The 19,044-nt window shown below is 42.7% G+C and overlaps 1 long non-coding RNA gene across 2 annotated transcripts in view; it reads left to right on the top strand.

Annotated features, from left to right (window-relative positions):
• The window catches only part of LOC309654351, a 71,192-nt gene that overhangs the window by 21,675 nt on the left and 30,473 nt on the right, over positions 1 to 19,044 (top strand). The window contains exon 2 of one of the 2 annotated variants that reach the window (XR_014260176.1): positions 11,277 to 11,372. This is a non-coding gene — a long non-coding RNA (uncharacterized lncRNA). Of the gene's footprint in view, positions 1 to 11,276; positions 13,739 to 19,044 lie in introns of those variants that run through there. The other variant, XR_014260177.1, reaches the window with a different exon arrangement.

The raw sequence follows: 19,044 nt of genomic DNA on the forward strand, positions 1-19,044 counted from the left end.
TACTGCAGTGAGCATTGTGGTACATGACTCTTTTGAATTATGGCCTTCTCAGGGTATATACCCAGTAGTGGGATTGCTGGATCGTATGGTGGTTCTATTTTTAGTTTTTTAAGGAACCTCCATACTGTTCTCCATAGTGGCTGTATCCATTTACATTCCCACCAACAGAGCAAGAGGGTTCCCTTTTCTCCACACCCTGTCCAGCATTTATTGTTTGTAGATATTTTGATAATGGCCATTCTGACTGGTGTGAGGTGATACCTCATTGTAGTTTTGATTTGCATTTCTCTAACACTTAGTGATGTTGAGCATCCTTTCATGTGTTTGTTGGCAATCTGTATATCTTCTTGGGAGAAATGTCTATTTGGGTCGCCTGCCCATTTTTGGATTGGGTTGTTTGTTCTTTTGATATTGAGCTGCATGAGTTGCTTGTAAATTTTGGAGATTAATCCTTTGTCAGTTGCTTCATTTGCAAATATTTTCTCCCATTCTGAGGGTTGTGTTTTCGTCTTGTTGATGGTTTCCTTTGCTGTACAAAAGCTTTTAAGTTTCATTAGGTCCCATTTGTATATTTTTGTTTTTATTTCCATTTCTCTAGGAGGTGGGTCAAAAAGGATCTTGCTGTGATTTATGTCAAAGAGTGTTCTTCCTATGTTTTCTTCTAAGAGTTTGATAGTGTCTGGCCTTACATTTAGGTCTTTAACCATTTTGAGTTTATTTTTATGTATGGTGTTAGGGTGTGTTCTAATTTCATTCTTTTGCATGTAGCTATCCAGTTTTCCCAGCATCACTTATTGAAGAGGCTGTCTTTTCTCCGTTGTATATTCTTGCCTTCTTTATCAAAAATAAGGTGACCGTAGGTGCATGGGTTTATCTCTGGGCTTTCTATCCTGTTCCATTGATCTATATTTCTGTTTTTGTGCCAGTACCATACTGTCTTGATTACTGCAGCTTTGTTGTATAGTCTGAAGTCAGAGAGCCTGATTCCTCCAGCTCTGTTTTTCTTTCTCAAGATTGCTTTGGCTATTTGGGGTTTTTTGTGTTTCCATACAGTTGTGAAATTTTTTGTTCTAGTTCTGTGAAAAATGCCAGTGATAGTTTGATAGGGATTTCATTGAATCTGTAGATGGCCTTGGGTACTATAGTCATTTTCACATTGTTGATTCTTCCAATCCAGGAACATGGTATACCTCTCCATCTGTTTGTATCATCTTTAATTTCTTCCATCAGTGTCTTATAATTTTCCACATACAGGTCTTTTATCTCCTTAGATAGGTTAATTCCTAGGTATTTCATTCTTTTTGTTGCAATGGTAAATGGGAGTGTTTTCTTAATTTCTCTTCCAGATTTTTCATCATTAGTGTATTGGAATGTAAGAGATTTCTGTGCATTAATTTTGTATCCTGCTACTTTACCAAATTCATTGATTAACTCTAGTAGTTTTCTGGTAGCATCTTTAGGATTCTCTGTGTATAGTATCATGTCATCTGCAAACAGTGACAGCTTTACTTCTTCTTTTCCGATTTGGATTCCTTTTATTTCTTTTTCTTCTCTGATTGCTGTGGCTAAAACTTCCAAAACTATGTTGAATAATAGTGGTGAGAGGGGGCAACCTTGTCTTGTTCCTGATCTTAGTGGAAATGGTTTCAGTTTTAAACCATTGAGGACGATGTTGGCTGTGGGTTTGTCATATATGTCCTTTATTATGTTGAGGTAAGTTCCCTCTATGCCTACTTTCTGGAGGGTTTTTATCATAAATGGGTGTTGAATTTTGTCAAAAGCTTTTTCTGCATCTATTGAGATGATCATATGGTTTTTCTCCTTCAATTTGTTAATATGGTGTATCACATTGATTGATTTGCATATATTGAAGAATCCTTGCATCCCTGGGATAAACCCCACTTGATCATGGTGTATGATCCTTTTAATGTGCTGTTGGATTCTGTTTGCTAGTATTTTGTTGAGGATTTTTGCATCTATGTTCATCAGTGATATTGGCCTGTAGTTTTCTTTCTTTGTGACACCTTTGTCTGGTTTTGGTATCAGGGTGATGGTGGCCTCGTAGAATGAGTTTGGGAGTGTTCCTCCCTCTGCTATATTTTGGAAGAGTTTGAGAAGGATAGGTGTTAGCTCTTCTCTAAATGTTTCATAGAATTCGCCTGGGAAGCCATCTGTTCCTGGGCTTTTGCTTGTTGGAAGACTTTTAATCACAGTCACAATTTCAGTGCTTGTGATTGGTCTGTTTTTATTTTCTGTTTCTTCCTGGTTCAGTCTTGGAAGGTTGTGCCTTTCTAAGAATTTGTCCATTTCTTCCAGGTTGTCCATTTTATTGGCATAGAGTTGCTTGTAGTAATCCCTCATGATCCTTTGTATTTCTGCAGGGTCAGTTGTTACTTTTCTTTTTTCATTTCTAATTCTATTGATATGAGTCTTTTCCCTTTTTTTCTTGGTGAGTCTGGCTAATGGTTTATCAATTTTGTTTATCTTCTCAAAGAACCAGCTTTTAGTTTTATTGAAATTTGCTATTGTTTCCTTCATTTCATTTTCATTTATTTCAGATCTAATCTTTATGATTTCTTTCCCTCTGCTAACTTTGGGGTTTTTTTTTTTTGTTCTTCTTTCTCTAATTGCTTTAGGTGTAAGGTTAGGTTGTTTATTTGAGATGTTTCTTGTTTCTTGAGAGAGGATTGTATTGCTATAAACTGCCCTCTTAGGACTGCTTTGCTGCATCCCATAGGTTTTGGGTCATTGTGTTTTCATTGTCATCTGTTTCTAGGTATTTTTTGATTTCCTCTTTGATTTTTTCAGTGATCTCTTGGTTATTTAGTAGTGTATTGTTTAGCCTCCATGTGTTTGTAGTTTTTACAGATTTTTTCCTGTAATTGATATTTAGTCTCCATAGCATTGTGGTCAGAAAAGATACTTGATACGATTTCAATTTTCTTAAATTTACCAAGGCTTGATATGTGACCCAGAATAAGATCTATCCTGGAGAATGTTCCATGAGCACTTGAGAAGAAAGTGTATTCTGTTGTTTTTTGGATGGAATGTCCTGTAAATATCAATTAAGTCTATTTTGTTTAATGTATCATTTAAAGCTTGTGTTTCCTTATTTATTTTCATTTTGGATGATCTGTCCTTTGGTGAAAATGGGGTGTTAAAGTCCCCTACTATGATTGTGTTACTGTCGATTTCCCCTTTTATGGCTCTTAGCATTTGCCTTATGTATTGAGGCGTTCCTGTGTTGGGTGCATAAATATTTACAGTTGTTATATCTTCTTCTTGGATTGATCCCTTGATCATCATGTAGTGTCCTTCTTTGTCTCTTGTAATAGTCTTTATTTTAAAGTCTATTTTGTCTGATATGAGAGTTGCTACTCCAGCTTTCTTTTGATTTCCATTTGCGTGGAATATCTTTTTTCATCCCCTCACTTTCAGTCTGTATGTGTCCCTAGGTCTGAAGTCAGTCTCTTGTAGACAGCATATATACAGATCTTGTTTTTGTACCCAGTCAGCCAGTCTATGTCTTTTGGTTGGAGCATTTAGTCCATTTACATTTAAGGTAATTATCGATATGTATGTTCCTATTACCATTTTCTTAATTGTTTTGGGTTTGTTATTGTAGGTCTTTTCCTTTCTTGTGTTCCCTGCCTAGAGAAGTTCCTTTAGCATTTGTTGTAAGGCTGCTTTGGTGGTGCTGAATTCTCTTCGCTTTTGCTTGTCTATAAAGGTTTTAATTTCTCTGTCGAATCTGAATGAGATCCTTGCTGGGTAGAGTAATCTCGGTTGTAGGTTTTTGCCTTTCATCACTTTAAATATGTCCTGCCACTCCCTTCTGGCTTGCAGAGTTTCTGCTGAAAGATCAGCTGTTAACCTTTTGGGGATTCCTTTATATGCTATTTGTTGCTTTTCCCTTGCTGGTTTTAATATTTTTTCTTGGTATTTAATTTTTGATAGTCTGTTCAATATGTGTCTTGGCGTGTTTCTCCTTGGATTTATCCTGTATGAGACTCTCTGTGCTTCCTGGTTTTGATGACTATTTCCTTTCCCATATTAGAGAAGTTTTCAACTATAATCTCTTCAAATATTTTCTGAGTCCCTTTTTCTCTTCTTCTTCTGGGACCCCTATAAATCGAACTTTGGTGCATTTAATGTCCCAGAGGTCTCAGACTGTCCTCAATTCTTTTAATTCCTTTTTCTTTATTCTGCTCTGCGGTAGTTATTTCCACTATTTTATCATCCAGGTCACTTATCCATTCTTCTGCCTCAGTTATTCTGCTATTGATTCCTTCTAGAGATTTTTTAATATCATTTATTGTGTTGTTCATCACTGTTTCTTTGCTCTTTAGTTCTTCTAGGTCCTTGTTAAACGTTTCTTGTATTTTCTCCATTCTAAGTTTTGGATCATCTTTACTATCATTACTCTGAATTCTTTTTCAGGTAGACTGCCTATTTCCTCTTCATTTGTTTGGTCTGATGGGTTTTTACTTTGCTCCTTCATCTGCTGTGTGTTTCTCTGTCTTCTCATTTTGCTTAACTTACTATGTTTGGGGTTTCCTTTTCGCAGGCTGCAGGTTCATAGTTCCTATTGTTTTGGTGTCTGCCCCCATTGGGTAAGGTTGGTTCAGTGGGTGGTGTAGGCTTCCTGGTGGAGGGGACTGGTGCCTGTGTTCTGGTGGGTGAGGCTGGATCTTGTCTTTCTGGTAGGCAGGACTGCGTCCAGTGATGTGTTTTGGGGTGTCTGTGACCTTATTATGATTTTAGACAGCCTCTCTGCTAATGGGTGGGGTTGTTTTCCTGCCTTGCTAGTTGTTTGGCATAGGGTGTCCAGCACTGCAGCTTGCTGGTCGTTGAGTGGAGCTGGGTCTTAGCGTTGAGATGGAGATCTCTGGGAGAGCTTTCGCCGTTTGATATTACATGGAGCTGGGAGGTCTCTGGCAGACCAGTGTCCTGAACTCGGCTCTCCCACCTCAGAGGCATAGGCCTGACACCCAGCCAGAGCACAAAGACCCTGTCAGCAGCCACACAGCTCAGAAGAAAAGGGAGAAAAGAAAGAAAGAGAGAAAGAGAGAAAGAGAGAAAGAAAGAAAGAAAGAAAATAAAGTTATTAAAATAAAAAATTATTGAAAATAAAAATTAAAAAGTAATAAAAAAAGAAAAAAAAAAGAAAGAAAGGAAGAAGAGAACAACCAAACCAAAAACCAAATCCACCAATGATCACAAGCACTAAAAACTATAGTAAAAAAGAAAAAAGCGGACAGACAAAACCCTAGGACACTGGTAAAAGCAAAGCTATACAGACAAAATCACACAAAGAAGCATACACATACACACTCACAAAAAGAGAAAAAGGAAAAAAATGTATATATATCTATATATTTAAAAAAAAGGAAGAGAGCAACCAAATCAATAAACAAATCTACCAATGATAATAAACTCTAAATACTAAACCAAGATAAACATAAAACCAGAAACAAATTAGATGCAGAAAGCAAACCCCAAGTCTACAGTTGCTCCCAATGTCCACCACCTGAATTTTGGGATGATTCATTGTCTATTCAGGTATTCTAGAGATGCAAGGTCCATCAAGTTGATTGTGGAGAATTAACCTGCTGCTCCTGAGGCTACTAGAAGAAATTTCCCTTTCTCTTCTTTGTTCACAGAGCTCCTGGGGTTCAGCTTTGAATTTGGCCCTGCCTCTGTGTATAGGTCCCCTGAGGGCATCTGTTCCTGCCCAGACAGCATGGGGTTAAAGTAGCAGCTGATTCGGGGGCTCTGGTTCACTCAGGCCGTGTGGAGGGAGGGGTACGGATGCAGGGCGAGCCTGCGGCGGCAGAGGCCAGTGTGACGTTGCAACAGCCTGAGGCACGCCGTGTGTTCTCTCGGGGAAGTTGTCCCTGGATCACGGGACCCTGGCAGTGGTGGGCTGCACAGACTCCCAGGAGGGGAAGTGTAGATAGTGACCTGTGCTTGCATACAGGCTCCTTGGTGGCTGCAGCAGCAGCCTTAGCATCTCATGCCCATCTCTGGTGTCCATGCTGGTAGTTGCGGCTCGCGCCCGTCTCTGGAGCTTGTTTAGGTGGTGCTCTGAATCTCCTCTCCTCACGCACCCGGAAACAATGTTCTCTTGCCTCTTAGGCAGTTCCAGACTTTTTCCTGGTCTCCCTCCCAGCTAGCTGTGGCGCACTAGCCCCCTTCAGGCTGTGTTCTCGCAGCCAACCCCAGTCTTCTCCCTGGGGTCTGACCTCCGAAGAAGCCGGAGCCTCAGCTCCCAGCCCCCACCCGTCCCAGTGGGTGAGCAGACGAACCTCTCAGACTGGTGAGTGCTGGTTGGCCCTGATCCTCTGTGCAGGAATATCTCTGCTTTGCCCTCTGCACCCCTATTGCTATTCTCTCCTCGGTGGCTCCGAAGCTTCCCCCCTGCCACCCCCGTCTCTGCCAGTGAAGGGGCTTCCTAGTGTGTGGAAACTTTTCCTCCTTCACAGATCCCTCCCAGAAGTGTAGGTCCCGTCCCTATTCTTTTGTCTCTGTTTTTTCTTTTTTCTTTTGCCCTACCCAGGTACGTGGGGAGTTTCTTGCCTTTTGGGAAGTCTGAGGTCTTCTGCCAGCATTCAGTAGTCGTTCTGTAGGAGTTGTTCCACATGTAGATGTATTTCTGATGTATTTGTGGGGGGAGGAGGGTGATCTCCACGTCTTACTCCTCCTCCATCTTGAAGGTCTCCATCCTACATATTCATTTTTATCTCTAGTAATATTCTTTTTTCTAAATACTACTTCTTCCAGTACTAACACAATCACACAAGTTTTCTTATGCTTGTTGTTTTCATGGAATATCTGATTCCATCCTTTTACTTGCAAACTATCTGGACCTTTATCTTTATATTTAAAGACAGAATATAGCTGCATCTGCCTTTTTATTCTGACAGTGATTTTTAAGTTGGGGTGTTTAGATCATTTACATTTAATATAACTTTTGGTATGAATCTACCATCTTGTTATTTGTTTCCTATTTGTCCCATCGGCTCTTTGCACCTTTTTTTTTTTCTTTCCTTGCCTTCCTTTGGATTAACTGAGTTTTGTTTTAATTTCATTCAGTCTTCACTATTGACTAATTAGGTATATATCCTTGTTTTATTTCTTGCTGGTTGTTCTACAGCTTGCAGTATATATCTTTTCCTACCAGTCTCCACACATGCTTGGGCATAGCCCCCGTCTTAGATCCTCATGTTCAGTAGCTTTGTATAGCCATTGATAGATCCAGACAAGGCTCAGTTTGGCCCTAATCTCCCTGCTCCCTAGGCTCCCCAACATGAGCGCTTTGTCAAACGCAGGCAGAGTTCCTCGTGGTTCTTCATGTACACATGTGGACTTTTCCCTGAGGAACCTGTGTGTCTGGTGGGGTCCTCTGGCTGGCAAGGCTTGCCACCACCTCTGCCAGTTCCACCCCCAGCAGACTTCTTCCTTCTTGTGTTTACAGAGCCAGCCCACCATCTCCATCTCCATCTCCATGAAGTCTTCTCCACTCACCTCTCTGTGCATGTATATGTGCACACACATACACACACACACACACACACAACACACACACGCGCGCGCGCGCGCATGTGGGCACCCCCGGAACTGTACTTAGGTTTGATCTTGGTTCACCTCTTCCTCCTGTTCAAGTGGAATTTCTTAAAGACAAAGATTTTGCCTTATACATTTTTATAGTATTTTGTCTCCAGACCCAGGAACATGATAGAAACTCAACAAATGACTGCTGAACGGTATACTCTCTTCTACCTTAGGAATTTATCTGGACCAGAATACTCATGCCAGCCAATGAAGGCATCCCCTTTTCCCCAATCACTGCTGATTAAAGACTGCTAAATTAACCTTTGAAAACATGCTGATGGTTACAGCCCCTTTGCCAATACATCTGATCTTTCCACATGTGCCAGAACAATGAGTCCTGGTACATGGTTCTTAGTTACGTGAGAGAACACTCAAGGCTTCATCTTGGTCACCTTATTTAGACTCTTCCTCCCCATGTCTCCTTGGCTCCTCTCTTTCTATTCAGTCCTAAGAAGGATCATTTTAGTAGATGGCTCCTTTTAATCATTTTGCTAATGAAAGATGGTAGTTTTGATCTCAAGGGTAGGACTGTCTTTTCCTATGCTCTGCCCCCAAAGCTGGAGGCATCTCCCTGTGGCCCTGGAACCAAGAACAAGGCTTATAATTTTGAAACTACTACTTCATAGTTGCATGACCTTAGACAGGTTACCTAACTTTTCTGAGACTGAGTTTGATCATCTATAAAGTGAGGGTGTTGATGATAATTATCAATGATGTTAGTCATGATGATAATTCAATCACAGGGTTGCTGGGATGATTAAATGAGATAAAGTACATCATAAACTTAGTATGATGCACATAGTAGGCATTCAATAAATGTTGTTCTAATTATTATTACTATTAACCCTCAGTACACTAATGATGCTACCACTCTGGTCCTCCTGCCTCTCACACATACATAAACACTTCTGGAATCTGTTAGAGGTTATGCCACAGTTGGAGGTGCCTAGAAAGAGGAAGAGTGCCTGCCATCTGCATTGGAGGGGGTAATGTTTTGTGAATCCTAACTTGGGAGCAGGCAGTCAACTTCAGATGGTGGCTCAGAGGGAGATTGAGGAACCAGAATCCAGGAATGTCATCTGTAAGAGTTATGTGGGATTCTAGAACTCAGGTAGTTAAGGACACTGCATGATTCTGGAAACTTGGTCTATGAGAATTGTATAGGCTTATGGAACATTAGACTCTAGGAATGCTGTGTGTTTCTAGATCCAATGGTTTAAAAGAGCTTTGTATGATTCTGGAACATTAGCCTGTGAAAATGTTATGTGATTTGCAATTTTGGCTAATAATGATGTTATGCCATTTCATAACTTTATGTGCTTCTGGAAACTTGACCTGTAATAAACTTGCATGATTCTAGAAACTTGATTTATTAAAACATTACATGATTCTGAAAACTTGGCTTGAAAGAAATATGCTTGATTCCAGGATCCTGCCTATCATAATATTGCTGTGTTAACACTGTGTTATTTCAGAAACTTGCTTACAAAAATATTATCTGATTCTAGAAGCCTAGTCCATAAGAAACTTATGGTAATTCTGGAATCTTGATTTCTGTACCTTGGCCTATAGGAATCTTGCATGAGTCTGAAAGCTTGTTCTGTAGGAGTCTCATATAATTCTGGGTGCTCGATCAAAAGAATCTCATGCGATCTGGGAAGGTTGGTTTATTGGACTTTGTGATTCTGAATCTTGGCTTATGAGAATTTGATGTGAATCTGGAATTTTGGCCTGAAAGAATCTTGTCTAATTCTAGAACTTTGGCCAATGAGACTCTTATGTGATTCAGAATCCTGGCATATAATGGCACAACATTCAGAACTTTGGCCAGTAAGAATGTGGCGTGAGTATGTAACTGGCATGTAGCAACATGGTATGGTTTCAGAACCTTAGTCTTTATAAAGTGCCATCGTGAAACCTTGATATGTCAAAGATCACTGGTTGTCTTTTAATGTCTGTTCTTCCTTTCTTTCTTGGTTATAGACCCCCTGATTTTTAGCTGGGCACATGGCCACCTGAAATTAAAACTAAATTCTCATCCTCTGTTGCATCCAGGTTTGTCTTTGTGACTAAGCTCTGGCCAATGACATGTAAACAGAAGTGGCACACACACACACATTCTAGAAAATGTCCATATATGGAGGTGCTATGCCCTTCTTCTCTCCAACCTCCTTTCTGTGGCTGGAATGTGGACCTGGCTCCAGCAGCCAGCCCACTTGAATGATAAAGTGATTTTTGCAGGGAGACCATGAATGATGGAGCATTGAGATTGAAGGAGCCTGGGCTCCTGACACTGGGGTGTGCCATCCCAGCCCTATCTACATGATATGAGAGAGAATTCATTTAACTGCCTCATTTAAGCAAGCCAAATCCATTGTTTTAATCTAACGAATGATAGATGATTCTGAAGACTTGGTTTCTGTCATTCTGGCATCATGGTCTATGAATCTTCTTGATTTATAGATTATCTGTTGGCAACTAATCATCACTGGATTATCTGTTGCCAACTAATCATCACTGCCATGCTCTTGAAGAGGGAAAGCCAAGAACTACATTTCCCAGAATTCCCTTCAATGTGGTTCTGGATTAGTTTGCCTGTGAGGGGCACCCATGTGAGATTTGAAAGGCAGAAGAAGAGAGGCCATTAGTCTCCAGAGACAGTAATAGGCAACAGCATGGGCAGACTCTGGCTGCTATGCCTTAGAGCAGAGGTTAGCAAACTAGAACCCATGGGCCAAACTGGCCTACTGCTTGTTTTTGTAAATAAAGCTTTATTGGAACACAACCATGTTTACATATTTACATATGGCTGCTTTTACAGTACAACAGCAGAGTTGAGTAGTTGCTATAGGGAACATATGCAGCCTGCAAAATCTAAAATATTTACTATCTGGCCCTGTACAGAAAAACTTTGCCAACTCCTAGTATAGAGCACATGGTTGTAGTTCAGTAACTTCAATTTAATAAGTATATGTTGAATATCAGATGTCTGATGAGGGGTTGGGGAGAGTCTTGTTCATAGAGTGGGTATAATTTAAGGGGAACAATAAAGTATGCCCAGGTAGCAAGGTCTCATGCATACTTATGTCACCTTCAGATAATCAGATAAATTGATAATTTTATTTCTCTTCTCCAATAATTGATCTGATCTCCTTCAAGTCACTATTCATTGAGGAACAGAGGCAAAAAACACTACAATTTCATCTACCCCAATAATTTTTAGTTCATAAAATAATTTAGTCTTTTTAAAAACAATGCTTGGTTTCATTAGGTAAAAATGAACAGGTGTGGCATTTGGGGGAGAGATAGGTCTTCAGATTCAGGCTGTATCCTCTGGAATTGCTGATTTCAGCTGCAGAAAAGCTGGTCCTGAGTGCTCCCTTGACTGGTGACTGTGAGGAGGTCCTGGATGTGGCACCGGCATCGTTGCTGGGGTTTGTGGATGCTGTATCTCATGGACTGCACTCCCTTTTCCTTGGCATGGTCAGAGCCTGTATTGCCCCAGCTGATTTGGCCCCTCCTTGGTTCTTGCTGTCTGCTATTTTGATTAAAGCCTAGTCTTCAAGTTCATTCTAAGTGAATATATCTTTACCTAGAGAAAAGAATCTTACATGTTTATGAATACATAAACAAACAAACAAAAAAGCTGTGTTGTCTTCCAGCTCCCCTAGATCCAGTGGGAAAGAAGAGGAGGATTCCTGGAGGGGACTAGGTGTTGTCACAGATCTGGTTCGGCCAAGGGTCCTCATTTCTATGAGGCGAGCCAACTAAAGTCCTGAGGCATTAATGGTTTGAAAAACTATTAATCCTTTTAAAAAATTATATCACAGAATGGTAATCACACTCTTATGTTTCAGTTTTTGTGCCTAAGTTGAAACATTTGCAATATATTTGAATTGTATTATACTACTTAACATCCATAAGTTTCTACAACATAGGAAACAGTTCAGTGACCAAAGAGAAAGTTTAGTCACAATATAACAGAGCTGGGTATTGCAGAAGCCCAGGCTTCAGAAGCCTACCAAGAAAGCACACTGGAACCAGAAAGGAAAACCCCTTCCTCCTGCAGTGTCTCTCTAGCACCCTCTACTGACAAAGCTTAACATTGTGCCAGCTGGCAAAGAAAAAATTGTTTGAAGGGCCCAGCTCCATTTTTGCAGAGCTAGCTGTGAAGGGCGAATTTGGAGCTGAGAGTCAAGTTGATAACTGGCACATATGAGCTATGTCTATCCACAATTACCATACTAAAAAAAAGGAGAAATTTTTGAAATATTTATTAATTAATTCTTTAAAATAACAATAAACCTGTTATATATTAACATAATGCATTTTAATGAAAATAACTGTATTTTCCAAGACAGATAAAATTAGTGGGAAAAGTAACATTGTTTTACATTTTTGGAAATATCTTTGATGTTTGATATGGTAGAAGACAGCTGGATTCTCCTATCTACTTCTGCAGTCAGTCTATGGTAATATGTTTTTTTGGTTGAAGTATATGAAGAAAGTCTGCATCTCACCACACATGCGTGTGCACGCACACACACACACACACACACACACACACAGTGGTAGCTGTGTGAGGTGATGGGTATGTTAATTAGGCTGATAGTGCTGATCTTTTCACAATGTATATCAAAAAATCAAGTTGTACTCCTTAAATAATATCTTTATATGTCAATGATATTTCAATAAAGCTGTTTCTAAAAGTTAAAAAAAAGAAAACTTTACTTCACACAGATACGTAGTTGAAAAGGGGAGAGGAGTATTTTAATAGTTTTTAAAGGTGATTGTAAATATTCTTCTTTGACAGTGCACCAAAGATCAACAAGTGGTGGCTTCTTAAAGGTTAGTTGCAGTGAGGACTCTAAAACCATATCAGTGAACTCCCTATACTCTGTCACATTGAAATCCACTTGTCAACCTTGCACTTTAAATGGATATTTTGCCTGTGAATGATTTTGAAACATCTCGCATTGATCATTTGGAAAACATTAGTTCACTGAGTTATGTAGATCTTCCAAATGTTGATACATTTCATTATACAATATTAAAAAATAACATTCCTTAATACTGCAACCAAATGGGAAGCTGTCAACCTCACAGTGACAAATACACATTTTCCAAAATACTAATTTGCACTTGAAAGCTTGAATTTTGTAATTGACAGCAATTATTGTCAGTTATTTTTCTTGAAGTGGTAGGCTCACTTCATTCATTTTCAAGATTATGTCTGCCAAATACCCAAGTCTGAATAGCTGTACCTTGTCTTTCAAATAAAAATGGTGTTCCATGAAAAAAGTACCTAGTTTATCTCACAACTCAACCAGTCACACAAGTCCTTGTCCTCTAGACAGCCCCCATACTTTTGCATACAGCAGAACTGCTTAATGCATCTTTCCCATTTTATCACACAGAGTCAGGATATTAAAAAGGCACGTAGTCAAGATTCAATGTTTAATAAAATGAATAATTTTTACTGCTTCATCAAGGCCATAAGTCAAACTGGCTTTTTTTTTTTTCTGCAAGTGCATGGTGGTGAAAAACACAATCAGAATCTACTAGTACACTCTAGGCCACTACCACAATTCATGCTAAAGCACCAGCAGTTTTACTCACCTTTGCTTTTGCACCATCAGTGTAAATTTCAACAGAGTGAAAAGGGAAAATAATGTCTAAGTATTATTTTGAAAATAGTTTTGACTTTGTAGAACCTCTGAAAGGTCTCAGCAACCTCCAGGGTTCTGCAGCCCACACTTTGAAGATCAGGGATCTATTTAACATTTTATAAATAAGTATCATTATGTAATTTCAGGGCCCTAATTTTCATCTGAATTAAGAGTCCTATTGGCACCAAGTAGTACTGTTTTATTTTAAGGGGTAGTAAAACTAGAACAGAAGGAGGCACAGCACATAGATGATGAGCTCACACCAAGTGATGTCAAACCCGCTAAATGAACAAAGGTTTTATAGTAGTTTGGATAGAGGAAAAAGTGATGGGGGAGTTAGATCATCACACAGCACAAGATAATAATATGCTGAACCTAAAAGAATCTACATCATCGCAGTCAATACCATAATCATATTGCCATGGTGGTTTAGTTTCATCAAAATAACATCATGTTGGGGCTTCCCTGGTGGCGCAGTGGTTGACAGTCTGCCTGCCAGTGCAGGGGACACGGGTTCGAGCCCTGGTCTGGGAAGATCCCACATGCCACGGAGCAACTAGGCCCGTGAGCCACAACTACTGAGCGTGCACGTCTGGAGCCTGTGCTCCACAACAAGAGAGGCCGCAACAGTGAGAGGCCCGCGCACCGCAATGAAGAGTGGCCCCCGCTCGCCGCAACTAGAGAAAGCCATCGCACAGAAACGAAGACCCAACACAGCCAAATATAAATAAATAAATAAATAATTTAAATTAAAAAAAAAAAAATCATGTAAAAAAAATGGTTTTTTGGCCATGCCACGTGGCATGTAGGATCTTAGTTCCCCAACCAGGGATCGAACCTGCACCCCCTGTAGTACAAGTTCGGAGTCTTAACCACTGGACCACCAGGGAAGTCCCTAAATAACATCATTTAGAGCTAACTATCCCCCACCACTGAAGCAAGACCCTCTGAGTACTTTGCCCAGTGCTCTGTGATTTGTGAGGTTGTTCAGTCTGACTGGATAACAAGTACTATTCCTGGCCCTATGTGAGCTTCTGCACCTCTAATCCTTTCCAGTGCTTCTTCCTCTGGCTCAGGTAGTCTCCTCGCATACAGTGTACTTCTCAGTACTCTGCTGAAGACTTGAGGGAGACTCTCTGCGGATCTTTGCAGTCCTTTCTCTGTGTGGCTCTCTCCTCTCCAGCACTGTGCCCTGCAAGTTCTAGCTGCCTTGGTCTCCCTAGATTCAGTTCTGTCTCCTCACCTCAAGGAGTCTGCCAGGATCTGCCTGTGTTCCTTCACCCTGCACTGTGGCTGGGAAACTCTCTCAAGGTAGCATGATGAAGCAGCCATCTTACTTGTTTGTTGTGTTTGGGGATCCCTGTCCTTTGTTGACTGAGGTCCAGTGTCTTGAAAACCATTGTTTCATATTTTTAGTTGTTTCAGGTAAGCCAGTAAATCCAGTCCTTTACTTCCTCTTGGCTGGAAGTGGAAGACCCCAAATGTTAGAGATCCCATCCTACCATGTGCACCCATGTATTAGGCTGACCCATCCTTAACCACATAATATCTGAGCTTATCACTTTTTTGCAGTGCCTTGCCAAATGCAGCCAACATTAAGCAAATTACGCTATTAGCTTTCTGTCTTCAAACTTCTTTCCCTAGACTACGTTCCAAGTAACCACAGGCAGTTGTTTTACCTGATGCTTCTCCACTGCATGGGTCACCATCTTTCCAGCCTCCAACATCAGTTTTCTCACTGTCTGCCACAGAACTCTTAAGAGTATGCCACATCTTTTTGGTTTTTGTTTATTTCAACAGCACCCCACTTTCAAATACAAATTTCTGTCAGTCAGAATAGGATAGGCTAAACCATGCTAACAACAGCCCCCAGACGAACAAGACTTTATTTCTGGCTCACACTTCATGTCCAGTAGGAAGGGGACCTCGCTCATGGTACTCACCCAGCAACCAGGCCACCCTAGGCTCCATCTCAACACTTGCTTTCACAGTTGCTGAGCAGGAAGGGGACACGGCCAAAATTGTACACTGGCTCTTCAAGAGTCCCAAGAGGGTCATACATTACTTCAGCTCACATTTTATAGGTCAGGGCAAGTCATATGGCTTCACTTAACTCCCACAGAGAGCAGAGACGTTCAGTCCTACCATGTGCCAAGAAGGAGGGAAATGGGAATATTTTCCGCCAACCCCAGTGCCCACTCACATATTGTGTAGCTTCTTCTTTGATAATCAGCAGTCAATATAGATATGGGATTTGTTGAGTAATGCTCCACTACCCGGAATATTTAACAAGACATGCCTTGTTCCAGACTTCTGCTGGGTTGTCAGAGTTTATTGCAGAACAGAGGAAACTCTGAACTACCAGGGCAGTGCAGATCTGAAAAGCGTCAGGCTGGCCAGGTGGAGATAACTCAGGAAGGCTTGCAGTAGCGGAGGCGTTGTGAACCAGAAGCACCCACAATCACAGTAACCCTGGGCTTAGTTTCGATGGAGGCATTTTCCAGCCCTGGCTCTGCTGCTGCCATGTGACCTTGAACAAGTCATGTCCTTTCTGTAGCCCTCAGCTTTCCTCTAAAAGGGGAATGATGTGTGGAAATTTCCAGAAGAGTGGCTGGCTTGCTCCCTCCCCCCGGCAGGCAAACGTCTCTTGCTCCTGGACCCGAGCCTGGGGCTGATTCACAGTCACTATCAGCATCATTCTCAGGCTGGGCCAGGTCAACAAGTTGTTTATCTTGGTGTCTGAGCCCATTCCTGACGTTGCAGAGACACAGACGCTAAAAGCATTCGGGAGGCTGGTGGATCCCCACCCCCACCTTACCACCCTCTCCCCTCCCTTGTCTCTCACCCCAGGGGCTTGAGGGAATGACTAAAAATGCTACTAGAAGGCCAGCAAGGCCAGTTTCCCAGGGACAGAGTCAAATGGTTCCCATAGAGACCCTCCCATTTGCTTCCAAGGATCCATCTCTTGTAATGGCTCTTGAATTTATGCCTCCTTTCCAGGCCCTATGCCTGTCTCTGAGCTCAGGGCTTCCATTCCTCCCCGCAAGGCAATTCTAGAAATCTCCCCTCTGTCCTCCTGCCCTGTTCCCTCCCCTCGTCCCCTCGTCCACCACTGCTTGTGATTGCCAGTCCTGTCTCCCCAGCTTCCCCTTTGCGGCCCCCTGCCCAGCAGCCTTCACTGGCTGCCCAGGTAAGGGGATGAAGCCCCCCTGCAACTCCAGATCCCCACCTCTCCTCTCCCCAGCCCTCGATTCGGAACAGTCTGCTGGACACGTGGCGTGTGTTCCTCCTGGAATATACCCCCATCCCTTTCTCTGGTTGTCTAAGGGGTATCTCAGACCCCACCCTGGTGTCCACACCAGCCCAACCCAAGCTCTCATGCCCCCTGCTGTAGACAGCTAGCTGTGTAGGGTGTTGGTTGAGAGCAGGGGCGCCGGCACCCCGACTGCGAATCCACACCCTGGCTCTCCTCCTCCTGAGAGAGTGGCTGTATCTCTGTGTGGCTCAGTTTGCCCATCTGTAAAAAAAGGAGATCATGATGGTACTGATCTTGGGTGGCCTTGGCCTGCAGCGGCTTGAAGCAAGATTTTGGTCTCTCAGCCAGAGACTGAAGTCAGGCCGTGGCAGTGAGAGCGTTGAACCTTGCCACTAGACCACCAGGGCCAGTGACAAGGCCCTGGCCTGTTGGCCTGTTGGCATTCATTGAAATGAATTCCCACAAAGACGGAAAGTAGGGAAACAAGTGAAGTGTTTATTAGGAGGAAAGAGGGTACACATGGATAGACACACACGGGCGAGATCAGAGAGAGAGCCACATCCTCATGGTAGTTTGAATCACTTAAATGGGGCATTTTTTCCGTGTTTCCTCTGGCCAGTCATATTGCATTGCCTGGTTCTGAGTCTGTATTTGGTATATCTCGGGGTCCTCCCATGTGTGCGCACGCATCTCTTAGCCAAGATGGATTCTAGCGAAGAGGCCTATGGGTAAGTTGACATCACATACTATGGGGTGGCGCCCCCTCCCTTTTTGACCCCCAAGGAGTCTTTCTGCGCATGTGTAGTCAGGAAGGTCTCCTTGACCTCGAGAATGAGAAATATGTGGTTTCTTCATCTCCCATCTGGGCAGGGCTCAGCTCTTCTCTGCCCCTGCCACTGCTATTATCTTAAAGAGTCCACTGGAGGCAGAGTCCAGCTATTTACCCTGTTCCTGTTGGGTTTTTTATTATTATTATTTTTGGCTGTGTTGGGTCTTCGTTTCTGTGCGAGGGCTTTCTCTAGTTGCGGCAAGCGGGGACCACTCTTCATTGCGCTGCGCGGGCCTCTCACTATCGCGGCCTCTCTTGTTGCGGAGCACAGGCTCCAGACGCACAGGCTCAGTAGTTGTGGCTCACGGGCCTAGCCGCTCCGCGGCATGTGGGATCTTCCCAGACCAGGGCTCGAACCCGCGTCCCCTGCGTTAGCAGGCAGATTCTCAACCACTGCGCCACCATGGAAACCCCCTGTTGTTATTTTTATCTGGAAGTGTAAACAGGAGGCTGGCTGTAAATGTCTAACCTGGAGCCCATCTATCTCCTGCCTCAGTACCTCCCTTAGAGGGTTACTGGGTGGAGCAATTGCAGGACAGCATGTAACAATATGCAGTGTGTGTGTGTGTGTGTGTGTGTGTCACCAGTGACCAATGGCACTAGGCATCATTTATTTCATCCATTGACCCACCTACCCAGCACCTGTGTGCTGAGCCCCTCATTTTTGCCAGGCTCTGAGCTAGTTGCTGGGGACGCAGAGAAGCCTAGGACTCAGTCCAGGCCCTGCAGTGGGAGCAGAGAACAAGGAATGACCCTCTGTCTGGGGGACAGCACCTGAGTGGGGCTCCCAAGGTGGCCCGGGGAAGGGCACCACACCCCAAGTTGACCCTAAATTCTTAAGAGGATGGGGATGGCACAGTGACATCTCCGTGCTCCCTCTGGTGCCTGGCACCGGGCCCTGCCCCCTGCAGGAGTCGAGCAATGGAGTCAAGTCATTGACTAGTAGTGACCTTTCTGTGCCTCATTTTCTGCATCTATGAAATGGTGGAAATAATTGTTCCTCCTTCGTGGGACTCTAAGGTTTGAAGGAGTTATTATGATAAATAAAATCACGATGCCCAGCACATGCAGAGTATTCAGTCAATGAGGAAGGTACAAATAAATGAAGACCCTGAGCCTTCATGGATTTTCCCCTAACTTTTCAATCTAGGGGCTTAGTTCATTTATTTTCACTTTTTCACTGCATTGATATATAAAGGCATTTGCTGCTATAAATGTTAGGTCTGGGGTTTATATGACTCCAAAGTCTGTGGCCTCCCTATTGCACCCAGCCCAGTCCCTGGCATCCATGAGGTAGTAAATTCAATCCTGTGAATTGAATTGCATTGCCTGTCTGGGTATGGTCACTCCCCACATTTTAAAGTTCGTGAGATACAGAATGGGGTTTCCCCACTGGCCTCTTCCACCAGCCCAGAAGCTATCCGAGGCTGAGACCCAGTGCTCCCCAACCAGACTCTCTCCTTCCTCCCCTTGGAGCCCTGCCTGGAACAGGGTGGGAAGGGTGGTAATCCTGGGAAAGGGGACAGAGTAGCAGCCAGGGAAGCCCTTGAAGGAGCCAAAGAGGTTTCCCCTTCCTTTGGTCCTGGCAGAAACATTCCTTTTTCAGGAGAGAGAAATCCCATCGTCCAGGTCAGTAGGGTAAAGATCCAGCATAAATGAGGCCTGTCTGGGAGGCT

This window comes from Balaenoptera physalus (genome assembly GCF_965194825.1).
Source record: "Balaenoptera physalus genome assembly, chromosome: 2".
Taxonomy (NCBI): Eukaryota; Metazoa; Chordata; class Mammalia; order Artiodactyla; family Balaenopteridae; genus Balaenoptera; species Balaenoptera physalus.